At 34.1% G+C, this 27,144-nt stretch overlaps 1 long non-coding RNA gene across 1 annotated transcript; it reads left to right on the top strand.

Moving 5' to 3' along the window:
* The first annotated feature begins 2,728 nt into the window (after nucleotides 1-2,728).
* LOC144351955 (uncharacterized) lies at nucleotides 2,729-8,910 on the top strand. Its single transcript, XR_013420504.2, has 2 exons — nucleotides 2,729-2,973; nucleotides 8,791-8,910. It is a non-coding gene; the product is annotated as an uncharacterized LOC144351955 (long non-coding RNA).
* Nucleotides 8,911-27,144: the final 18,234 nt, after the last annotated feature.

Below are 27,144 nucleotides of genomic sequence, written 5' to 3'. Positions count from 1 at the left end.
TAGACAATTACTAAATGGGGACATCGATACGTTGACATACATTATGTAGATTAATAGTCAGAGTGCAAAAATGAAGTGTAATTATTCGCGAACTTGAACAAAATGATCAGTTGTTGTGAAACCATCATGAAAATAAATGTATTCCCATATTTCGGGATTGCTCAACTATATAGTTAATCCTATGTGTGTAAAGATTGTATCGCAACAAAGTCGTTCAGTACTTTGCCTATCAGATATTACTGGTATCTCCATTAGTACAGCAAGGTCAGTCCCAGGCTATGTGTGTACATCACAATGACAGAATCGTTGGTCAGTTGGTGTTTTTGTATGCGTGGACACACCTACGGTGAACGTACGTCCTTGGACGATTGTGATCGTTTCAATGGTTGACGTTGATGTGTTAATCTCATGTAGTCTCCTTAGAATATCCGGGCTAATCACTTCACATCCTAGCGAAAAAAATGCCCCCTTTTAACTTAATCAACAATTACAAAAACAACTTGTCTAAAGGAGATACAAGAATGAAGTAAACTACCATACAAGTAGCGGGGTTCACTATTATAAGAAACGTCGTAATGGTTGGTGGAATTTCAAAACACGGCGCATGGCGTGTATTTGTGAACGCAATGTTTTCCTAACTCAGTGCCATTTCTTTTAAACAAAACAAAACGACTTATTTGACCGCTCTGTTTATTTATAAACACGAAACAAACCAGCATTCGCATTGTGGCTGAACAAATCTATTCAAATATGTGAAGTATGACGTTGGTGTCAGAGTAAGCATTGTAATGAACGCGCAGGATTTTCATTGCAAGCACTTAATACCAGCGAGCAAGCACGAACTCGGACAACATATATTGACGCAGACAGTGATGTACATTACATCGATATAATAGGGTTGGCACCATGCAATGATCACACTGAAATACATGGAAATGTAATATTGCCAACAAACTTTCTATGAACAACTAAAAATTGTGTGATGTTCAGACTAACGGAAACTGGTTTTAAAAAAATTAAAAAAATCATCATTGAGAAATATATATTCTCACCATGTTACGTATACGTTATCTGCAGACACTCATGGACCAGGGAGCTGCAATCATTACAGTTCCCTGCATAGACCAAACCCATGACTGAGCTGACTCTCCCGTTGTCCTGTTTAAACTCAAATAAATCTATTGTGTCAGTGTCGCGAAAATAAAATACCAGCACATTTATTGTATATTCTCAAGGTCACGGATGATATCGTTTTCTGAAACCTTCACCTGGAATGAACTACAAAATCTACATATCGGACCACGTTCCAAATACTAAATGTGACCGTGATTTTTTCATCAAATGTATTATATGCAACTACACGCACTATTATCAGTCTAAGCATCTAATATTTAATCTCATGTCACTGAAAATATGCAAGTAGAAACGAATCTGAGCGACACGCGTACACAGTTTAATGGACGCCGGTGATCGTCGTGTCGTGTCCAGTTACTTGTGGGACTCATAACGACGTACACAACGCGTGTAAAATACATTGTTTGTTTACATGAAATTCTAACACGCGCTCAGCTAGGCCCACCACCCTTCAATATGCGAATGCCAATAAACGTGTTTTTTTATATCATTGTTGCAGAATTCAGACACCGTGAATCGAAAACAAAACAAAAAACAAGTCACAGTGAGTACTACTTCAAGATAATCGGACAAGTGGTTGTTGAAATGAAGTCTTGAAATACAAACAGGCTGTTTTGCTTAAGTACGATATTTGCTTCGTAACTACCATTAATTAAAGGCTATAGTTTTGTTCAGATTGACCTTGGGGCAAAAACGCACAAGAATAATTATAACCTTTAACCATACTTTTGTTTTCCAAAATAATCTAATAATGAATATAAATCATGCAAAATAACACCGAGCAGAACATCTGCCGTCATCTTTTGAAGGTAACCAATATTTATTCTCCGAGCTAAGATTGAACTAGTCTAATGAGTTACATATAAATTGTGTGTACGATTAAACATCAAATTTGCCTTATTGGTATCATGGTGACGTCACTGTTTTCACAAATCCAACAGCTCCAGCATGACCCCAGTTTATATTAAAGCGGGGGAGTCGTCACCTGCGCATGCGTCAGATGCCCATAGCGTGTCATTGTTTATAAGCAAGCGTCTACCTATGAGCCTTTGCGTTTTTAGCGTGTGTTGTTATCGTCGCCTGGGACTCAATTCCCGTGCGTGCGCAGGTGACGACCCTCCCGCTTTAACTGCTGAAATACTTGAGCATCCGAAACCTAGTTTTATTTTTTAATTTTCCCATCTACCTCATAACAATTAATTTTGGCAGCTATCATAGCATGATTTATATTCCTGGTTCACCACGTTCACTCTGTTATCTGCAATTTATACTCTATATATTAACATAGTATACAATAGGTTAGAACCACGGGACATTAACTGATAAATGGAGGACACATGCCATGCACTCCACCATTACCCAGACTACACAGTGTAAACGGCGATCTAGAGTTCTCACAGATTTCAAACGGTTAAACTCTAAATATTATTTGATAATTGAACAAAGTGGCATTATCTATAATTACCAATGATTGTTTAAAATTTCAATTCAAAAAACTGGGAAGACTATATACAATGAAAGTACATCATGACAAGCGTATATTCTTTGGAAACAAATGAAATATACTCCTCTCACGTCATACCAACAGGTTATTGACCTGCACATTCAACTGGTCAATGATGTGTTGAAGAGATTTTACACGCATTCAGATCCGATTTAAATCAATGGAAGATATTGGTGAAGAGTATGTCTGGATACCTCTATGTTTACCTACCTGTCTAGTGCGTCATGTTAGGAACATGTTAAACAGATTGTGAGGAGACGGAGCGTGTGTTGAAGTTTCAAATGCCTACACCATAGTGATAATCGCCTGACTGCCAAGGGAGGTGTTATGTTAAGGTATCAACTGTCATCAGCAGAGTTACAACACAATACAATAGTCTGAGTACATCTAACGTACTATGTATATGAACAAAGAGTTGTTTATTGACATGACCCTATCCACGAACAGGTCATGTCAGTATTGTTATGATAAAATCACTATTCAAATTCCTTTTGACTTGTTTCCTTCAAAATTGGCTTACTCTCTTGGATGTTTCTTTCCACAAGCTTTAGTCAGAGGGTTGATGAAAGATGAAAACGGGTACAATAGGTAAACTGTGCACAACAACACACAATTACTATATTTTCTAAAAAACGTCGACGCCGTCTCATTTTGTTTGTCAGAAAGAGTTCGAATTTAACACATTACTTTGTTCTGCTACCACCCTGAAAATATCGCCTTGGATAAACGTGAATTCATTATATAATATACTAGTGGCAACATTGTAGAACGGCTGGTACTTTATCTAGAATTAAAATTATATTTAGCGCTTTCAGATGCATGTATCAGCGTAAACAATACCATTATTGTGGTGTTCCATCATTAGTCACAAGGTTTACACTGTGAATAATAAACTAATTGTTTTGACTATCAGTTTGATACAGGTATCTAGTAGGATACTGGCTTTTTTGAAACAATTACTTACTAATAACAAGTAACCTGTAGAATGCTGTGTGGGTAATATTTTTATATTGATTTTTGCTGCATTTGCAGCAAATAGTTACCAAACAATGAGAAATCTATTGGATTGAATATACCTCTCAGGTGGCTTCACATGCATAGTTCAAGCCTGCCTAACCGGTGCTTATACCAGGATTTAGTTACAGCTTCATGTTCCCAGTAATGCCAGTAATTCATGAAAGACTGGCACTCCCATGCAATTAACAGCGAATTAAATTCTTGGGATTGAAACATATATTTTGAAGTCACTGATGTAGGCAATGAATAACTTAAAGTTGACATAAAGACGAGGTAGTGCTCAACTAGAGGCTGAAATTATAATTAATTTGTTTATTTCAATACACTGGTGAAACACGATAGTACCCATGGGCGAAAGGATGTTTTGGGGTGTAGTTTACATTGTGTATGGAGTGGTAGGATCGGGTGTAATTTGTTCATTTCCAACTCTTATGAAGTCACGTAGAATTTCACTTAATTTATTTTTGCTGACATGTTTTCAAGCATTACATGTGAATCCAATTTTCACTGTGCTGTGTCTCAATAGAGTGTGAGGGAAATGGCATTTTCACTGGAATTTATTTCAGGGGGAAAATGTTTTCAGTGATAATGAAGTATTACGACAGAACCCCATACCCTCCCCGTGGCTTTCATTGCGTATGAAAGTTATTTTCACGAGTGATGCGGTGTATCCTGCTGCCGTACTTTCACGAGCGAAACCACTGGAAGGGTATGGGGTTCTGTTATTATTACATATGTCCCATATTTGATTATTTCATATTAAAGAAAGAACGTGCAACAAATCGGGATAGAAATTTAGGTCGGGGAACCCAATTGCCCATTAATATGCTCCAAGACAGTGCTGCGACCTAGCAACGCGTGTCAGTGTAGAACGCGTGTCACTGTACGTGTGAAAATAAAATAATCAGACGTCTAAACTTGAGTCATTGTCCGAATAAATACTGCTCAAATTGACTAAGTGTTCAAAACGTCATAAAAAAGACGCCGCCGACGATGCGCGTCGCACAATCTTTTTGCTAGCTGTCAAACAACTTGTCAAGTCAAAACATCTACGCGCCAAAGTGAAAAGGCTGATTTTACTGCGGGTCCAGGCTGCGGGTGGATGTTCAGAGAGCCCTTCAAGATTGATAAAACTCAGTTTCCAGGTGGTCAACATACATTAAGTTTTCCCAATCCTAGTATTCTATGTGATGTACATCTAACATGCCAAAAATGAACGATTGGTGAACGATTTGAACCTGACAAAAATAGCAGACGGAAATGTGTTTACAAAATAAAAATAGTGATTACTTGATTTTAAAAATAGATACCAGGAAGGGGAGGGGGTAAAAGAAAAGTTATATAACATTTTATTATTCAATAATTTATTAAAATACATAAGTTTGTCCAATTCCCTGTGATACAACACCTCAGACATAGCTCATTGTACTCGGTTTGAGTGTGGGTACAAAGTTACTATTTGAATTTTTTATATCTTTTTTCATTAATGAGAAATTTGACCCCAAAGTTAGAGTAACTGTTCACCAGGAATGGCTTTTTAACTCTTCTGTGATTTTTTTGGGCTTGGCTGATTTTGTTCAAACTTGATAGGCAGATCGTACCATCACTAATTGGAAAAACAATCCTGACCCACCGCTACCATGGCAACAGCCAAAATCTGTTTTTTGAATACTTTCGCCCCAAATTTATTACCTCCTACCAGTCTTGTAATAGCAGTGGCCAAATGATCATGCATTTTATTCTGGCTACGTTGCGCACTGGTAAGAGATCACTGGCGCCGACATTGTTACACTGTCAACGTAATCCCAATTGAACTTTGAATAAAATCTAAATGCTGCCTCCAATCTAGAAAATACTATCGCAAAACGGTTAGAAATAATACATTTAACGGCTGAAGACGTCCTAGCAATAAAATAAAGGGACTTCTAAAGACTGAATGTTATTTTGCGAACCTCGTATAAAGGTGCCTGGTTTTAGTTATAAACCGACGTTAGCTTCACGTTCATGTCCTACCATGGTAACAGCCGAAAACATATTGCTTGTTTTTTACCGGCTTGTTTTCATTGGCAACCGAAGTATTTTTATTTTGTAAATAAATGTTCGTCTGCTATTTTTATCCAGTTTAGCAACATTTTTTGCATATTAGGTGTACATCACATGGAATACTACGATTGACAGAACTTGGTGTATGTTGACTGAGTTTTATCATAGTACGAAGTACCAGGAGGTTTCTGCTGGCGACGTTGCGGCGTTACCCAGTTCCAAATAAAGATTACCAACGCCAAATGAGCAACATTTTAACCGGTAATCAAGATTCATTCAATCCACGGCTAGCAAGCAACATCAGAAGCGAAGTTGTAGCATGCAGTACTAGTAAGTCATCCCGTCAGTGGAGTACCATAGTAGCACGGCATGCTTGCCTTCAGCATTGTATTCAAATAAATCACGTGGTGTGTCGTTCTCGTTCAAACCCGGAATTCGATCAATAGGGGAGTTTCAGTATAAAAAAACACATTGCAAATCATGCAAGTTCAACATTTTCAAACCAATATACTAAAACAGGAATGCTCAGAGTGCAAAAGTATGATAGTTATTACTTTCCAGTATACACATCTCTGTTAATACTATCCCTCACATGTTCTACTCCCAATTACTCCTGCGTAAAATGGTGAGCCTCTTTTCATGTTGACATTCAGATTAAAATCATGTGACAGGCTGTTAAAATTGGCTGTTGCATACTCTTTCGCCGGTCTGGGAAATGTGTTTAATTAGCTCTCATTCAAGCAACAATGCAGATTTCCCAGTGGGAGTGAAACTATTCGACTCTGCCATTAAAAAATAGGGGTGTTTTCAGCAAAAAACGAATAACCCTGGAATGCACACAAAATACTGAATTTCGGAACAAATCGTGCATTACTTACAGCAGCAGAATACCACAGAAATATCAGACGATACATGAAAACACTATATATTGTATTTCGGCCTGAACCCTCTATATTGCAATTCAAGGAATTAACCCCTTATGTGCATCCATTTCCTACCTTGGTATCACCCACCCCTGAAAACAAACTCTTAATACCACGCTGAAGCGTTTGGTAATAATAGTTATTAGACGCATACAATTCTTAGGAAAAGATAAAAAGGATCTTACAAAAAGATATGTAAAAACTATAAACTGAAAAAAAAATCCTATTTTTAAACAAGCAGCCTGTCGGCTGAGATAGCTCCGCTGTTAGCAATGCACATGGCAATTAAAGAACAGAAGATATCATTAGAAAATGAACAAATTTGAGAGAGGTCCACATGTAGTACCTATATGTATAATATATCAAAGCAATTGGACTTGCGGTTTTCAACAAGAAGTCGAAAATATCACTTTTTACCAAAAATTACAAAAATATTCATCAAAATTAGAGAATTAAAGATATCATCATGAAATGAACAAATCTGAGAGAGGTCCACATGTAGTACCTATATATGTAATATCAAAGCAATTGGACTTGCGGTTTTCAACAAGAAGTCGAAAATATCACTTTTTACCAAAAATTACAAAAATATTCACCGAAATTAGAGAATTAAAGATATCATTACAAAATGAACAAATCTGAGAGAGGTCCGCATGTAGTACCTATATATGTAATATCAAAGCAATTGGACTTGCGGTTTTCAACAAGAAGTCGAAAATATCACTTTTTACCAAAAATTACAAAAATATTCACCGAAATTAGAGAATTAAAGATATCATTACAAAATGAACAAATCTGAGAGAGGTCCACATGTAGTACCTATATATGTAATATCAAAGCAATTGGACTTGCGGTTTTCAACAAGAGGTCGAAAATATCACTTTTTACCAAAAATTACAAAAATATTCACCAAAATTAGAGAATTGAAGATATCATTACAAAATGAACAAATCTGAGAGAGGTCGACATGTAGTACCTATATATGTAAATATCAAAGCAATTGGACTTGCGGTTTTCAACAAGAAGTCGAAAATATCACTTTTTACCAAAAATGACAAAAATATTCACCAAAATTAAAGAATTAAAGATATCATTACAAAATGAACAAATCTGAGAGAGGTCCAAATGTAGTACCTATATATGTAATATCAAAGCAATTGCACTTGCGGTTTTCAACAAGAAGTCGAAAATATCACTTTTTACTAAAAATGACAAAAATATTCACCAAAATTAGAGAATTGAAGATATCATCATGAAATGAACAAATCTGAGAGAGGTCGACATGTAGTACCTATATATGTAAATATCAAAGCAATTGGACTTGCGGTTTTCAACAAGAAGTCGAAAATATCACTTTTTACCAAAAATGACAAAAATATTCACCAAAATTAGAGAATTAAAGATATCATTACAAAATGAACAAATCTGAGAGAGGTCCAAATGTAGTACCTATATATGTAATATCAAAGCAATTGCACTTGCGGTTTTCAACAAGAAGTCGAAAATATCACTTTTTACTAAAAATGACAAAAATATTCACCAAAATTAGAGAATTGAAGATATCATCATGAAATGAACAAATCTGAGAGAGGTCTACCCAAGGTACATATACACCAAGTATCAAAGCATTCAGGCTTGTAGTTTTCAAGAAGAAGTCGAAAAAGTAAAACATTGACACGGACGACGGACGACGGACGACGACGACGGACGACGGACGACGACGACGGACGACGACGGACAATCACTCATATGATAAGCTCCGCTCAACAAAGTCGACAGCGGAGCTAAAGATACATAAAAAAATAAAGGCAATTTGCAACCAATGGTGAATACAGAATAGAAAATGATCACTAATTGTAACCTAATAACGTACGAGTGCGATATAGCCTAGCAAATAATCCAAATGTACAGTAATTGTTGGCAATACGTCGTGGTATGTTCGCGTGGAATTCATCAAAACTGACACCTTACGGTAAAACCTTCGTTTTGATCTCCTAACAAGGCGGAACAGAATAGAAATGAAACGTCCTCGTTACAGACACCAAAATGTATAATCCTGATACGAGTACAGTGTTCTCAACCTCCCAACGACCTATTCAGAGTTCTTAAGTACTGTAGTACAAATAACCTTCAGACAACCATAGAAGTAAATACTTTTTGTTTTTTTAGCCTACTCTCAGAAAAGAAAAAGTAAATATATGGAAGATACACGATGGGCACACAAGTATGAATATGAAAGTGGTACACCAGTAACGAGAAAATAAATGCACTCAAGTGCAAATCAGAAAACCGAGGCAACAAAGATAGTTTGAGCTCATAGGAATAACTACGAAAGGACACAATGGGATAGAATGCGCTCATAGATGCAAGTGGAAAATTCATGCCTTGTATTACCATACAAGGAAGGGACGGGATCACAGGTACAAGAAGAAAAGGCTCACATATACATGTATGGAAGTGCCACAATGAGACACAATAGGCACGTAGAGAGGAGGATGAATTGGAATATAGAGAGTAGCTCGGGGATTCCAATGGCTCACAAGTATGGAAAAGACACAATAATATATAATTGAATTGATTAGGCAAAATGAGACTCACTGGTTGATATTCCCATGCCCAGTGACATACAGATTTATTTGCTAAAATACATACAGGTGTATATGTTTCTGCCTGGTTACACACAGGTGTATATTTCTTAGACCATTGACATACAGGTAAATATCCCTATGCCCTGTGACAAAGTGACATACAGAGGGTTATCGCTTTGGCTTGTGACACACAGACGGTTATCCCTTTGTTCAATGAGATACAGCTGGATATCATTTTCCCAGTGTCATACAGCTGGATAGCTCTTTGTCCTGTGTCATACAGGTTGCTACCCCTTTCTCTGTGACATACAGATGGATATCCCTTTGCTCTGTGTCATACAGGTTGATATCTCTTTCCATGTGTCATACAGTTTGATATCCCTTTCCTTGTGACATACAAGTGTATATTCCTATGCCATGTGTCATACAGGTTGATATCCCTTTCCCTGTGTCATACAGGTTGTTATCCCTTTGCCCTGCGACATACAGGTCGCAATCCCTTTGCCCTATGGAATGCACATAGATATCTCTTTGCCCTGCGACATACAGGTAGATATTCCTATGCTATGTGACATACAGGTAGATATTGCTATGCCATGTGACATACAGGTGGATATTCCTATGCTATGTGACATACAGGTAGATATTGCTATGCCATGTGACATACAGGTGGATACCCCTAGGCCATGTGACATACAGGCAGATATTCCTATGCCATGTGCCATACGGGTGGATATTCTATGCCATGTGACATACAGGTAGATATTGCTATGCCATGTGACATACAGGCAGATATTCCTATGCTATGTGACATACAGGTAGATATTCCTATGCTATGTGACATACAGGTAGATATTCCTATGCTATGTGACATACAGGTAGATATTGCTATGCCATGTGACATACAGGTGGATACCCCTAGGCCATGTGACATACAGGCAGATATTCCTATGCCATGTGCCATACAGGTGGATATTCTATGCCATGTGACATACAGGTAGATATTCCTATGCCATGTGCCATACGGGTGGATATTCTATGCCATGTGACATACAGGTAGATATTTCTATGCCATGTGACATACGGGTGGATATTCTATGCCATGTGACATACGGGTGGATATTCTATGCCATGTGACATACGGGTGGATATTCTATGCCATGTGCCATACGGGTGGATATTCATATGCCATGTGCCATACGGGTGGATATTCTATGCCATGTGACATACAGGTAGATATTTCTATGCCATGTGACATACGGGTGGATATTCTATGCCATGTGACATACAAGTGTATATTCCTATGCCACGAGACATACAGGTGGATATCCCTTTATTACTTTCACATTTGTGGATATGTGTAATGAGTTTTGTTGACAAAATGAAAAATGAGTATATTACAGGAAAGAAACTTAATAATATATAATTATCAGTGTTACATTTCCTGAAATTTTATTATTCATTAACTATTCAAATATTAATATCCTGTATTTAAAGAGCTATGCTTTTACACAAGTGTGGATCAAGGTGTGTGTGTGTGTGTGTGAGAAGAAATATGTTAATCGACTTTTTCACTTGTAATCGAAATTGTTAAGTTGGCATTACCAATCTGCCCAAAAAAAAATCTGGTTCCTGGTTATCAAGCATGATGCCAGAAAAAAAAATATGTGCCACTCTTTCGTTTTAAGGTTTTTTGAAAATTGAAGAAATAAAAGGAAATTTTAATGATAATTTCAAAATACAATTTAAAACAAAAAACATGACTTTTGAAAATCATATAGTATATTCCATATAAATATGTTTTCACCAATTATAACATTTGTTGCACTTACTGATGGGTAATTTCCTTAAAACAATCATTCATCTATCTTTTAATTCACTGTTATTGAAGTCAACAGAAAGCCACAATTACAAGAACTTGATAATAAAGGTTACACAGATAAGTCAAGGAAGTATCAGATATTAAAACCTTGTCATGTCTGAGCATATGCCATTATATTTCTTGAATCAGAAATATGTTTTCATTCTCATACTTAGATGAACTTTCCAAATTCAAATCCATTACACACACTCCCCTCCAAGAGATCAATGATCTGCCCTCACACTTGCATATTGCAGAGACAATACCTATACTGGAACTGACGCTGACTAAATATTCATGTGTTTAGTGTAATCAGTCATTAACAATAATTGTATAGAAGTTTGTTTGTTGTTATGTTGGGAGGGCAGTTGGAATTGATTACCTTAGCCAGTACAAAAGCAATTGCAAGTAACTCTTTAGGGATTTAAAACAAATTCTAATTCCAGTTATAAATTAATGCAAAGTCCAACAGGGAGTTTCAAGGAGTTTCACATCTTGCATTTACCGGTTGCTGTGCATTTGAACAGTGCATTGTGGGATATTATCATACTGAGAAAATGTTAACATACATTAGGATCTTTATCATGACCATATATGAATTTCCCAATATCCGAGGTGGATATTCATATGACCTATGATATACAGGTGGATATTCATATGACCTATGATATACAGGTGGATATTCATATGACCTATGATATACAGGTGGATATTCATATGACCTATGATATACAGGTGGATATCCTTATTTTTCATGACATAGAGGTGTATATTATTTTGCCTGGTGGCATACAGGTGAATATCCCTCTGTCTTATGACATACAGGTGTATATTATTTTGCCTGGTGGCATACAGGTGAATATCCCTCTGTCTTATGACATACAGGTGTATATTATTTTGCCTGGTGGCATACAGGTGAATATCCCTCTGTCTTATAACATACAGGTGAATATCCCTTTGACTGGTGACACACAGGTGCATATCCTTTTGCCCTATGACATATAGGTGTTTATGACACAACATACACGCTGCTGGGACCATACAAACAGTCTGAAATGCATAGCTGAAATCTGCCTAACAATGAGTGCTACCTAACTTGCCTAGACTAGTCCCACAGCGAGCCCCCAAGTGAGATGGTTAGCAGTGTCCAACTACTACCACAGAAAAGATATAGTAAAGTACAGCAAAACTGAAAAGCTCAAAAAACAAAACAGTCTGCAAAAAAACAGTAAATACTGACTTGTAAAATGTTAGCATTAATGTTAGTATATCAATATGAGAAATGAACAGTATATTTGTTTGTCTGGTGACATACCAAGACCCAAGAATTTCCTGAAGAAATATGTTCACCACAGAAAGTAGAGCAAAAAACAAGATAAAATGAAAACTGCATTTTTCCAACAGAATTTATAACTTAATTCTTGGCCACCACAATTTTGTTTCAATAATACCGTACTGCCTGTATTCTAACGACATGCACCCATAACATTGGAAGCATGAAGAAAGAGGAAATTTAATTGAAATTTAGCTCAAACTGGATACATCAATTTGAAATGCGCATAACATAAATAACAGACACTGTGTGAGGTAAATCCTTAAGTAACACAAGACTGACTGATTGACTGACTGACACAATTCTTGGAGAAACTCAATATCGATAATAGAGGCGTGTCCATTTGAATTCCTATCATTTTACAGACAGCTTTCATATCTAAAAATAAAGTATTCTATAAACTGACATAGGCTATTTGATTCATTCCAGGCATCTAGATATTAAATTTTACACTTTGTAGAAACTGAGTTCATCGGGGACAACAAAACCTTTGCTAGAACATAATGCTACTGCTGACAGATCAGCTGTCTGTGTTGATTTATCGCTATGGTAACAGGTCATGCTAAACACTGTCGCTGCTGAGATCACCTGAAAACGAAAACTTTTACAGACTAGAATATCGGTGAATTGCAATAATAGGCACAGATAAAAGGCAGGCAGTTAGAGTGAATCAATTTGAAGGAGAAAAAATTTGACTTGAATGCTAATCAATCAGGCTATATGGCGAATCTAAAATTGATTTTGCCTTTTTTTTTAGCATTTCCAGTTTAATTTTTTGCAAAAATCCATATATATTTAAATGGCGCACCCTACTGTTCTCCCATCACATGTTAACAAATGTCATTCATAAACATTCACTCAATATTCTCAGATAACATTGAATTTTATTTGGCATTATCAAACTGCTGCTACGAGTGTCAAGTAACATTTAATGATAATGTATTTAAAGTTGTTAATAAATATTCTCAAAGATTTTGTTTTCCTGTGGAGGATGAAATGGGTGTTTCAATAATCATATTGAAATATGTACTGTGCATTGATTTATCTTAGCTGGAATTTTGCATACTGTAAAATGACTAATTTTCACTGGGTTTAAATTTCGCTGATTTACCATTTCAGGCATATTCAGTGGGTTTTAAATTCACGGTTTTATCATTTAGATAATGTGTTTTAAGTTTTACATATTCACTGGGTTTAAATTTCGCTGATTTACCATTTCAGGCATATTCAGTGGGTTTTATCATTAAGATAATGTGTTTTATGCTAAATTTTACATATTCACTTGGTTTTAATTTAGCGCATTTTCCAGTCAGCGCAATAAGCAAAGTTAAAACCCAGTGAATAAATAATCCTTTTACAGTAACTCCATATAACCACAGGAAATAATAGTTTCACAAGATTGTATTTTAAATGATTTATGTTCAGTGATATTAAATTCCAGTTTGAAATAAAGTCTTCTACAGTAATCGTGGAATTGCTGATGACAATGCAGAATGTCTGTTATTTACTGAGACTTCCTATTGTGACAAACTTTGATGATATTTGTTTGTGTTCATCTTCTAATCACCAAGGCTACATAACAAATAATTGTTCACCAATGAAATACGATACACACATAAAGAATGTCTGCTACAATTTGTCACTACTGTACATAAAATAAATATATTGCCCATATAAGAGTATATGATCTAACAGATTTAGGGCTGGGCTGGGCTGTCTGGCAATCTGATTAAAATCTGATGTTGTGTTGAGTGAATTTAATTGTATTTTACATATTTTATTTTGTTTTTACTATGTATTTTTAATATTTTGTAATTGTTTTTATTATTATTATGTACATCTTATTTTGTATTACTTTAACAATCACCTGATACCTTTCGCGATTGCAAAAACTCTTAAAAAAAGTCAATTGAGAAACGAAAGCAAACCATTTCACATTATACATCATAATATAATTATTACAAATTCATCTCGAGATTTTTATTAAATTTATGGAAACAAGATCTCAATATTAACATAGGGGGCATAGTACAGTAATCGGAAACATGGTAAATTAATTGATTTATTTTGAAAATAAGACTTGGATTACCAACTTTTTCAGCCCATTTCACCAATTTCTTAAAAATGGTGTAATCAAATCCAAAATGTTAAAGTTTAAAATAACAATTTTGACATTGATTTTTTAGAATTTAGGATCTCATATATCAACAAATTACTCAGTGATCTTGGCAACTAATTTAATTTCCTGTTTCCGAATGACTTGGACTTGTACTATTGAATTTAGGGAGAATGACATAATTTGATTTGAACTATATTATCCAAATAACTGAATAAGGTAAGGTACAGGAATTACTTTAGTGGGAGCCAAGGTCAAAATCAAAATTTAAATATTCATAAATCATTTTGATACATTCATCTATTTATCATAGCAACCAAGCTGTTGATTCTAAGTGTTGAACCAATGTATCTATCGCTAAGGAGGCTAGACGATAAATCAGAAGTAAAAAACACTAATCTGCATGAAGACACAGGGTCTGAACATAAGTTACTGTATATTCTGTGCAGAGGGAAAGGGGCCATTCTCCAGTTGAGTACAAAAAATAATTTGATGAAAACTGCTATCAAAATAATGGCCCATTCATGAGTATACAATATTAAGACATGTAGGCGGGACACACTTCAAACTTTTCGCCGCTAGTTGTATTCATTATTTGATGCTTTAAGGGTATTCATGTGGATGAAATTTCACAAACGTGACTGTATCTTAATGTCACTCGTGAAATGACATTATAAAATCTCACGAATGTGACTGTATCCTAATGTCACTAGTGAAATGACGTTACAAAATTTCACGAATGTGACTGTATATTAATGTCACCAGTAAAATGACGTTACAAAATCTCACGAATGTGACTGTATATTAATGTCACCAGCGAAATGACGCTACAAAATCTCACGAATGTGACTGTATCTTAATGTCACCAGCGAAATGACGTTACAAAATCTCACGAATGTGACTATATATTAATGTCACCAGCGAAATGACGTTACAAAATCTCACGAATATGACTGTATATTAATGTCACCAGCGAAAAGACGTTACAAAATCTCACGAATATGACTGTATATTAATGTCACCAGCGAAAAGACGTTACAAAATCTCACGAATATGACTGTACATTAATGTCACCAGCGAAAAGACGTTACAAAATCTCAAGAAAATAACTGTATATTAATGTCACCAGTGAAATGACGCTACAAAATCTCACGAATGTGACTATATATTAATGTCACCAGCGAAATGACGTTACAAAATCTCACGAATGTGACTGTATATTAATGTCACCAGCGAAATGACGTTACAAAATCTCACGAATATGACTGTATATTAATGTCACCAGTGAAATGACGCTACAAAATCTCACGAATGTGACTATATATTAATGTCACCAGCGAAATGACGTTACAAAATCTCACGAATGTGACTGTATATTAATGTCACCAGCGAAATGACGTTACAAAATCTCACGAATGTGACTGTATCTTAATGTCACCAGCGAAATGACGTTACAAAATCTCACGAATGTGACTATATATTAATGTCACCAGCGAAATGACGTTACAAAATCTCACGAATGCGACTGTATCTTAATGTCACCAGCAAACAGACATTACAAAATCTCACGAATGTGACTGTATATTAATGTCACCAGTGAAATGACGTTACAAAATTTTATGAATGTGACTGTATCTTGAAGTCACCAGCAAAATGACATTACAACCATTAAAATGGCAATTCCTTGTAAACGGGATATCTTGTGGTCTGGTCGCACTGTGAATACTAAGAATAGAAATTCAGCATCATGTACAATATGGGAATACAAATTTCTTATAAAAGCGTTATTGGATACATCTTTTCATCATTGCACACAGAACAAGTGTATGCACAGTGAAAGCTGAAACATATCACTTCAAAGAAACTCACTCTTCCCTCAAGCTAATATTTACATATCATATTTGATACTTGAAGAAAATCCTTTTTCTTTTCTTTTTTGAGTGAAACTTTACTCCATTCAATCTAACATGAAAATGTCATTAACGTCAACTTTAAAATCACATGCAAAAATTAGTATTGTGCAAAATCATCTACAAGCTGTAATTAATTGGTTGTATTATAAAATGAACAAAGCCATCGCAATTTTCTTTTTCAATTAAGTATTGGTTGCTGCAAATATGGTATTGTACAACCAGTATAGTGACCTCAAATGTGATCAAATTTTATAATTGTGTTTATGAAGGCAGTATCCGAATACTTGTGCATTTTTGTTGTGCATACATACGGTAATTTACTGTATATACCGTAATAGTAAGACTGGGAAACAAAAACAAATCCTGGTCATAGTATACATCAGTTTGAAATTTACCCATCATGCTTTTCTGTAGGGTGTTCAGCAACATACTAAGAAACAAAATGAATAGAAATGAGAGAAAGTGTCAAACAATATACAAAATAATAGAAAAAAATACATGGCCATAAAATAAAAATAAAAGATGTTTGTTCAAATAATTTATGACATCAACAAGTAAGGACTGTATAACATATGTTGACTCTGTTGCCAAGCAACATTTGGCAATAATGAGTCACAGGTAATAATAAGTAATTTACTCTAAAACAATAAAACTTGCTCATTTATGTCCATTTTTTTTTTATCTTAGAATTGCAAAACGTAATTTTATACTTTGTAATATTACAAATTATTGCATAATTGTTGATTTATTGATTACACCTCCTTTACCATTTGGGTACTGTAAAATGACTTATTTTCACTGAGTTTAAATTTCACTGATTTACCATTTCAGGCATATTCAGTGGGTTTTAAATTCACGGTTTCATCATTTAGATAATGTGTTCTATGCTAAATTTTACATATTCACTGTGTTTCAATTTAGCGCATTTTTCCAGTCAGCGAAATAAGCTAAATTAAAACCCAGTGAATAATTACCCCCTTTAGAGTATGATCATTTTGCCACAAATTTGTTGGTGCAACATTTTGTCTAATTTATATAATTTTTTTTATAATTTATTTGATAATTTTAACCACATGGACATAATTTTCTATTGTCTACAGGTCTTGATCAAAATGTTTGAAAAAAAAATTTAAAAATTTATATGGGTTCTATTTTGTGAGCGGTGTTGACTGCGGCACTCAAACGATTTAACATTAATATTAATATTAAATTGAAATACAAACGTGGCAGGTTCATGCACCATATGTAAATAATGCACACATAAATTTTTGCTGACATAAATATCGTAAAAGACTGAATGAATAGTTACTGTTTCAAGATTTTTCTCTGACACAAGGAATTTAGTATTTTCCATAATTATGCTGTCATAACACAATACTGATATTATAATTTTTTCATATCTTACTAAAATGTCTGCTATGACTTGGCGTCTGTGAATTGATATAATTGTTATAATATTTAATCAACAAAATAAAGTTTGATTATACTGAAAATAGAAAATATTGAAAAAATAATGTCTGGGAAAAGTGAATTAAAACAATAGACATAATATTATATAACAAATATTGACAACTCCAGTCTGGGAGTATGTTATATCATAATTTTGAAATTTTAAATTGCAAGTGAGCATATTTGGTAGCAGATATGAAATGTTCTTTATTCCTGCAATATAAATATGTTATTCTTATAATTACATAAGAAATTTTCATTTGTTTGTACAAACAGGTGAAAAAGAGTCTGAAAATAAGGGTAATCAACCCGGGTAATTAATTAGTAATTATTTGAGTCAGACCCCTGGTAATCAGTATAGAATTAAAAACTAAAAAAACTTCTCTTCCAGTGTTGATAATAATGAAAAATATGTAAATTAGATATATATAATACACATATATACAGATAATTTATACATTTTCTGACTGTAAGAAAAAACATGAATGTCTACTCGTGGGATTTTGAGATTCTTTGGTATGCCTGGTATTACATGGATGAGGCAAATAAAAAGAAGGAAGAAAGTAATCTGTTGTTGATGACATCATGGATAAATAGACAAATATTCCAAGCTGTAACTTATGGTGTATATATAAGACCTCAATGGAGAAAATTAACATATTTGGCGGAAGATAATAACCAAGCATAGCTTCCCCAAATATGTAAATTTTTGTTTACGGCTAGATTCAGACTAACCATGTTATAATTTAACATCACTACATTCTATGCCTGTTACAATTGATGACGTAGTTTAAAATTAAACTGTAAATTGTAATTTTGTATCAGTGAACAATTTAGTTTTGTTCAGTTAGACTGAGGGTCACAGGAACTACCATTGAATATATTGCGTTGCAAACGCCATAAATATGCCAATCTAAAGTAATGCCAATAGAAAGAATGATAATTCCTTCTGTCAAGATCAATAAATGCATGTTCATTTCACCGAATTATATCACAGTATAATCCTGCATATTATTCATGCCAATTCACAGGTGTCAAATATGAGTCAGTTTTTAATGGATATCGGGAGCGGGTAATTTTTCGAAACTGTAGTAGTGTAAATTGCGTCTCCATATAAATGTTTAACTGCTTCATTATTACACAACAAAGGGGGGGGGGGTCAATAATTTGAATTCATTTGGGTGGCTGGAACATTTTTAATAATATTGAAAACAAGATTTGCAGGATAGATACTAAGAGAACAAAATTTTGCATGCAAGATGTTGCAGGGAAAAAAATGCTAGTATATTCAAGAAAAATAGAAAAAGCACACTTCCCCCATGATTTCATGGTTGACCCTTAAAATATACATATACAGTTATGAAACATTTATGCTGTGGAGATTGGAGCAATATTGTTAAATAGATCAAAAATAAAATTGCACAAACACAAAACGTTGTTTTCTAATAAAACTTGTTCAAAATTATTAATGATGTATTACTGAATAAAATGTCTAACTATACACAAGTGCGTGCTTCACAATAGAAATTGGATAGAACAGATTATAATGAATCTTTAATATGAACTAAAAAATTGCTTTACTGTGGAATAATTCTATTTACTATAAAAGTATGAATATAAAGATTAAAATTAAGTGACAATATACAATTTCTGGAGTGGGAACGAGGGTGACATATTTTTTGGGTGGGGATGAGGGCGACACATTTCTAGGGTGAGGATGAGGGTGACATATTTATAGGGTGGGAATGAGGATGTCAAATTCCTGGGGTGGGAACGAGGGTGAAATTTTTTGGGGTGGGGATGAGGGGGACACATTTCTAGGGTGAGGATGAGGGTGACATATTTATAGGGTGGGGATGAGGGTGTCAAATTCGTGGGGTGGGGATGAGGGTGTTAAACAATAAATGGGTGGTATCCCTTCACTAAGTTCATAATACATGTACATCTACATGCAAATAGACCCCCCCCCCCTCTCTCTCTCTCTCTTGTGGTAGTTTTATTTCATTTTTGTCAGTCATATGCAATACTAACTGCACCTACTCACTGACTCACATTGGCATAGTAAATACAAGTCTACCTAAATACATAATTCATGTACAGTAGTCTAAATATCATGCTTATTTTATGTGGGTACACAAGCACACACACTGCTGCCCAGTATCACATGCAGCGGCTTTCGGCAGACGGGTCTGATAATTGTCATTGACCAGCGGCTATGCAGACATCATTGTATTTAAAGTAATTACATTTTTTCTGTTGTTGCCCCTCAGTCATATGCCAAACTCAATTATAGATAGCAAAATAAATTTTCCAATCTAATAAATCCAAATATTGAAGTACGGGTATTTGCGATGATGCTAGAGTTTAGTAGCAAAAATTTATTCGTCTTCAATTCGTATTTGAATATACTCAGGTCATGCATGACCTTTGAGAAAAGATGAGGGGTCTTCAGTGGATTGAATTTTGTTAGGATATCAAAATTTCTTTTACAAGGAAATCATAGGCCAGTAAAACAGACTTTTATTGCAGTTAACACCCACTCATTTATCAAATACACTTTTCGCAACAAAATTGAAGCAATTATCTTGGTACTTCCTAAGGCTTTAGAAACAGGAAAATAATAATTTTCCTGTCTTATAGCCGCATGGCAAAGCCGGGAGCCAATAACAATACTTAGAAGTCAACAAGAAATGTTGTATTTACGGTAATTAATTTCATTAAATTTTCAAGATTGTGGATGTGATATATAATTTTACTTGTGATGAAAACAGTTCTAAACTGTAATATATTTTGAATTATTTATGTATGGTATCTTCGACATGTGCTCTCAATGACCCAAATTAAATATTCCTATCACAAAGTAAAAGCAATATATACTGTAGAATACTTTATTTTCGCTTGGAATTTTTTTTCGCTGAAGGGATGATTCCGTGAAAATAAAATCCAGCGAATATACTTTTTTCCCTCTATTTCACATTAAACTCATCAAAAATCAGTAAAAATAAATTCCATAAAAAATGCCCAAAAAGCCTTTTCAGCGAAAATTAATTCCAGCGAAAATAAAGTAGTCTACAGTAAATATATATGTCACTACTAAGGGACTGACTGCACAGTCAGGAAATGTATTGAAAATTGCACACTACTTATGTATAAGCTCTGATTATATTATTTTAATCACAATGTCGACGGGAATAAAATTGTATTGTGTGAAGGAGATGAAATCAGACATTATAGAATGAATATTGCACAGGTAAATATGATTGATTGCAATCCAATTATACAAAATTAAGGTGTAACAATCAAATTCAAGGTCATGCCCATGCACGTTTCTTCCATCATGTGTTTCACATAAATCAGAGTAAATGCCAGAAAGAAAAAAGGTACAAGGTACAGAAATCTAAACAGTAATTACAAATATGGTATGCTTACCGTCACTAGGAAAAGAATGACAAATTTCTCTTCACTTTCATGAAGATAACATGCCACATTCTATACTCTCACTGCTACAGTTTCATTCTAGAGATGGCAGGCAATGATGTCATCAGTAATGATGGTGATTGGTTGAGGATATAATGTATGCTGACATGAATGTATTTTGCCTAGATAGCCCAATGAGGTCACCATGGTGATAGACAGCCTACCATACTGTCCTTGAAAACAATAAAAAAAAAATGATTCTTTGTTTTGGATATATTGACTGTTATAATTGGATCCTCAATATTCAATTTATTATATTGCGCAATCAGCTGGCCTTTCATTGGGGTTGTCCTTCAGGGATAGTCCATTTATTCCATGGGGAGGGAGGGAGGGTTGGATACATTTGGAGAAGTAATAAAATACCAGTCGTAGGAGTCAAAGTCTTCTGTGGTGGGTGATAACAATTTCTGCCTTTGAATGATGTGATTTTTTTTGTCAAAATTATGATGCAATATTTTGCATATTTTTATGTAATTTCTGTTATTTACTAATTTTAAACCAAATGTAACTAATTTCTCATTGGCTACTGCTTTTTGAATAAATATTTAAAAAAATTAGGCTTTTGAATTCAAACTGAATTAAACATGGTTTTAAAGGGCGATGGTGCAGCACTTATTTCATATAAAAAACAATATGTTTTAATACATGTTGTATATGTCGCTGTGAGTCCCACATAATTTTTTGTGTGACTTTTGAGAATTGGAGAAAATGATACGTACATTTCACTGGGGTTCTTAAGAGTGCAATTTAATTCTTGTGAATATCCTGGGAGAGCCCCAAATCATGCAAAATACTTATGCATTTTTTACATGCACATATTTGTTCGTATATATCGTAGCAGCAACAGTGTTAATCAAAATCTATAATTCATTATTACCATAATGACTGTTTTTTGTTCATTCTTAATATATTTTTTGTTATACTTCTTGACATGAACAATAAATACCTTTATAAGAGATTTTTTGACCTGCACAATCTTACTGTGCAAATACACAATGATATTTCATTACCAAGGATTGTGTTAACACCATATTCTGTTTCCTACACCCCTAATATAAAAGAGGGAGACAATGAGAAAGTGTCTTAAAAATAACGACACTTTTCACAGAAATTTGATGATGACCCTATGACTTTATTTATCAACATTAAATGTTGTATGTAAAAACCAAAATTATTTGAAATTTTTTTGAGTAGCAAAGTTGAATATCTAAGGCTAGAAAATAAAAAGTGATATCAAAAAGTGTAAATTCTTCTACATTTGTGAAGCTCTTTCACCTGGAAGCATTATGTTGTTTGACCTTTAGATAATTTTTTTTTTCTGATTTTGAAAAGTCTGCCAAATTTGAGAGAAATTTTGCATATAAAAATAGGTCACAATCGAGAAAGGTCAAAGAGACTGGTGAGCTGCAAGTTAAGGTATACAGGTATAAGTCATTATGTTTGCAGGGAGGGTGCATACACATCTTAGTGACAATCTAGCTATACTAATAATGCATCATTTCTATACCAATACATAACTAAGCAACAAATATACATTGATAATGTCAAGCTACATGACGGAAGTGTTCTTTAGAAACTATAAAAGCAAAGTGTACATTGATAATTCATGTGGAAATGGACCTGTTCACCCCTACAAGTGAATAGAACAGTCTGCAGAATGGAGTTCTCCTTCAGTTGTCTCTGATTGTTAATCCAAGTAGATCTTTATAGCACTTGGTGTCTAAAGTTAGAGTATCCCTTTAAGACATTCTTCATATCACCTGATAGTAGTGGAGAGCTGCTTCCAGGGAAATACAATAATAGAAGACATATGCCACCAGCCGTCTTCAGATGCAAAGAAAAAGAGACCATGAAAACATCAAGAATAAAATGTCCCTGTAGTTCTGATAATGACTGAGAACCTAATGCAAGTATTTTTCAATTTAAAATGTCACTTAAATTAAGATAATTGGGTGGAAATAAGTACAGGTCGTTTGAAGTTGGATAAGGATTGAGCAAAATTTGTACCAGAAATCATCTTTCCTGAAACAGAGAATCATTTTATATATATTTTTTTTTATAAAGTACTGGTAGTATATGTATTCCCATACCACGTATTAAAGAACTCACCTAATTCTAAATATAAATAGTAGCTGATTCTTCTACCCACCCCTACCCATTTCGAAGTATAGGCCCTCTTATTGCTCACCTTTTATGACAAAAATTTCTCCTGGAGAGCCAAATTCTGCTTCCTGGTACAGTACTTGCAAAACTTGGCTTACCATTTATCTCTCCCTCCAGGTTGCCCTTGTTATTGTTTCAGTTCTGGTAATAATTTCTGCAAATTGCGTGAATATCAAGGTTTTCTAGTACTTTTTAATTATCGGTACACATTTCTGTGTACATGAGAAGAAGCATGCATTCTGGCCTTTTATACTATTGTAAACCACTCTAAATTTTTTTCAGAGATTATCAGAAAAATGAGCATCAGTGAACATTTACCTACAGTCTCAGTGACACCAACAATTCATTCCAGAAACTTGTATATATACTTGAAAAGGGAGTGAATGAAATGATCAAAATCAATGGAAGTTTTGAATTAGGTGCTTCACAATACAAAATGAAATTCCATAATTTTTCTTTTGATGTTAATTGTACATGTATTAATTTTTAGTTACCTATATGTTTATATGATAACTGACAGAAATGTGCTTTTTTTTAAAGACATGCAGTAAAATGTTACTGTAACCGATACAGGCAATTTTTTCTTTACGAATTCTGTCAAATCTTGAAACTGCGAAAATGTATATAAATATGGTAGTAGAATATGATTAGTAACAATCTGTTTAATTTGAAAGTCCAGCTGCTGAACTCCCAACCCTGGTAATCCTTCAGAAATAGAAACCTAAAACTACCCATGTCCTGGTTTGAAACATCTGAAACAAATCCGTACTCAGCAGGGGACAACACAAGAAAGATCATGAACAGAACAAGAAGAAACACACTCATGTTTTCAATCAACAGTTTCTACATGTGTTGCCATCAACACCAATACATATAATCATACATTCTAACCTTACTTAGTGACCTCATGTCTGAATGTGTTTACAACAGACATCCGATTTCTCATTAGCACTTCATTATGAAACGTTCAGCCATGTACACAGCCACCTAACCATAAACAGACCTTCATTTCTCAGCAAATTTATTGTTTCATGGTCTCACCGTTATCACTGCGACAGTAAACTATGTATTTATATTCCAGGATTATTAATCGGTGATTTGTCGCCTTTTGAAAAATGATACGCAATTATCCAGCCTTGCTTCTCTCATCAGGATACACAAATAAATTCTTAAATATTGATGCAACGAGAGCCAAACTATCATATATACTATTTCCTAGTCTTGTTGAGGTATATAGTTGGTGTATCATAAACGCATCAATAAATTACATGCCCAAAAAGAAAAATGTACCAACCTCAAACAGCTGGTATAGGTATAAGCCTGTCGGCTGAGATAGCTCCGCTGTTAGTAATGCACATTCCAATTAAAGAACTAAAAATATCATTAGAAAATGAACAATATGTATAGTATGACAGCAATTGGACTTGCTGTTTTCAACAAGAAGTCGCAAATATCACTTTTTACCAAAAATATTCACCAAAATTAAAGAATTGAAGATATCATAATGAAATGAACAAATCTAAGACAGGTCTACTCAAGGTACATATACACCAAGTATTAAAGCATTCACGCTTGTAGTAGTCGAAAAAGTAAAAAAGTTGACACGAACGACGACGGACAATCACTCATATGATAAGCTCCGCTCGACTAAGTCCACAGCGAAGCTAAACAAAAAAAAAGCAAATGTGGTACTTGTAAAAACACATCTTTTTAGCTAGCATGTCATTTTAGCTAATTTAGTAATAATAAGTTTAGTAAATTTAGTAAGTAATACTAGTAAATACAATATCAGTTGACACTTCTTAAGATTCTGTTTATTTAAGCATTGAGCCAAATTAGCAAAAATGGATGTAGTAGCTATTTTAAAATATTTCACAGTATATATTAAATGCACAACTCTATTGACCAGGCAGATTAAGGTAAGGTGAAACTGCTGGAAACCTCGGATATTGGTTACAGAAACCATGATATCACGGTAAATTTAAAAACTAAGCCTAACCCAATTTTTGTATCCATATTTATGGATCAGGAAGGTGATGTTTCCAAAGTTTTTATGACTTTCTGTTTCAAGCAATTCCACTCTACCACCAGATAAGTTTCTTGAGTGGAAAAGAAGTATTACTTCATGTGCATCACTTAGAAGCATGTTGTCATAGAACAGAGGGAATAAAATTTTCCTATACAGTGTTTGTACAAAACAGTCATTCTCGGTTCCAAAGTTTTGTTTTCCACTCACCAAAAATTGAAAAATTTAGTGGTGAGGATGTTGCCACTAAAGGGCATGATATAGTCTTGCAGTGTTCTTAATACAACCACTGTAACATCAATTATTTTAATACTAGAACACAGTGACATGAAGGACGCAACTTCAATACAAAGTCCTATATTCTTTTAGTTGAAGGGAATGTCCCAGTATTATAATACCATGATCAAACATGTCATTCACTACTGAACTTTTAATAAGTGCACATACAACCACTAAAAATGATGATCAATTGACTTTCCACCAAAAAACACAAAATTTTGTACACACACAGGCAAGGTCATATATGTTCACATAAAAATACGGGTAACTCCAAAAAAAAAAAAAAATGTGAAATTCTTTTTTTCTCTCTGTATGTCTGTAGTACGGCAACCAAGGTGGCTCACAACATGGCATTTTATAAAACCATTTTCACAATTAATTTTTATTTATAATTCCTTTTCAATAAAAATTTTCGGTTCTGAAATCCATTTTTAAAACCCACTTTCGCTTCTGATATATGTTTTCATTATAAAAAAACAATTGTTTGAATCCATTTTCGTTTTTAAAATCAGTTTTCAAAATCCGTTTTCATTTTTAAAATCCGTTTTCATTTTCAAAATCCATTTTTTAATTTCAAAATCCATTTTCGTTTTCAAAATCCATTTTCATTTTTTAAATCCATTTTCAGTTTCAAAATCCATTTTTGATTTCAAAATCCATTTTTGTTTTTAAAATCCATTTTTGTTTTTAAAATCCATTTTTGATTTCAAAATTCATTTTCGTTTTTAAAACCCACTTTGTTTTCAAAATCCATTTTCATTTTTTAAATCCATTTTCATTTTCAAAATCCATTTTTGATTTCAAAATCCATTTTCGTTTTTAAAATCCATTTTTGTTTTTAAAATCCATTTTTGATTTCAAAATTCATTTTCGTTTTTAAAACCCACTTTGTTTTCAAAATCCATTTTCATTTTTAAAATCTATTTTTTTAATCAGTTTTTGTTTTTACTAATCCGTTTTTATTTTTAAAATCCATTCTCACGTTTTTGTTGACATTTGAAGTATAGGTATATACGTATTTTTCACGTTGACGCAAATTTTCCATCAGAATTTACATAAGAATCGCTGTTGTTTCCCGCCTATCGCATTAAGTTTAACTGTTTTTACTAAGATTCTCATTTTGATTCGATATTCGATTTGTGTTTAGTATACATTTTAACCTTGACCTGATAGTTTTTTTGATTTCCACCAGTGATGTTTCCATGACAAGGCTTCTCTACGCAAGTTATTCTTCAGGCTATAACTTTAGCCGTGGTTCCGCGGCGATTTTGGTTCATAAAGGACTCTTGGCTTCACCGGTTGGTCACAGTCAGCTGGC

Source organism: Saccoglossus kowalevskii, chromosome 4, assembly GCF_978046115.1.
Source record: "Saccoglossus kowalevskii chromosome 4, keSacKowa6.1, whole genome shotgun sequence".
Classification (NCBI taxonomy): domain Eukaryota; kingdom Metazoa; phylum Hemichordata; class Enteropneusta; family Harrimaniidae; genus Saccoglossus; species Saccoglossus kowalevskii.
Note: the sequence above shows the minus strand (reverse complement) of the source record. Positions and strands in the feature narration are given on the sequence as shown.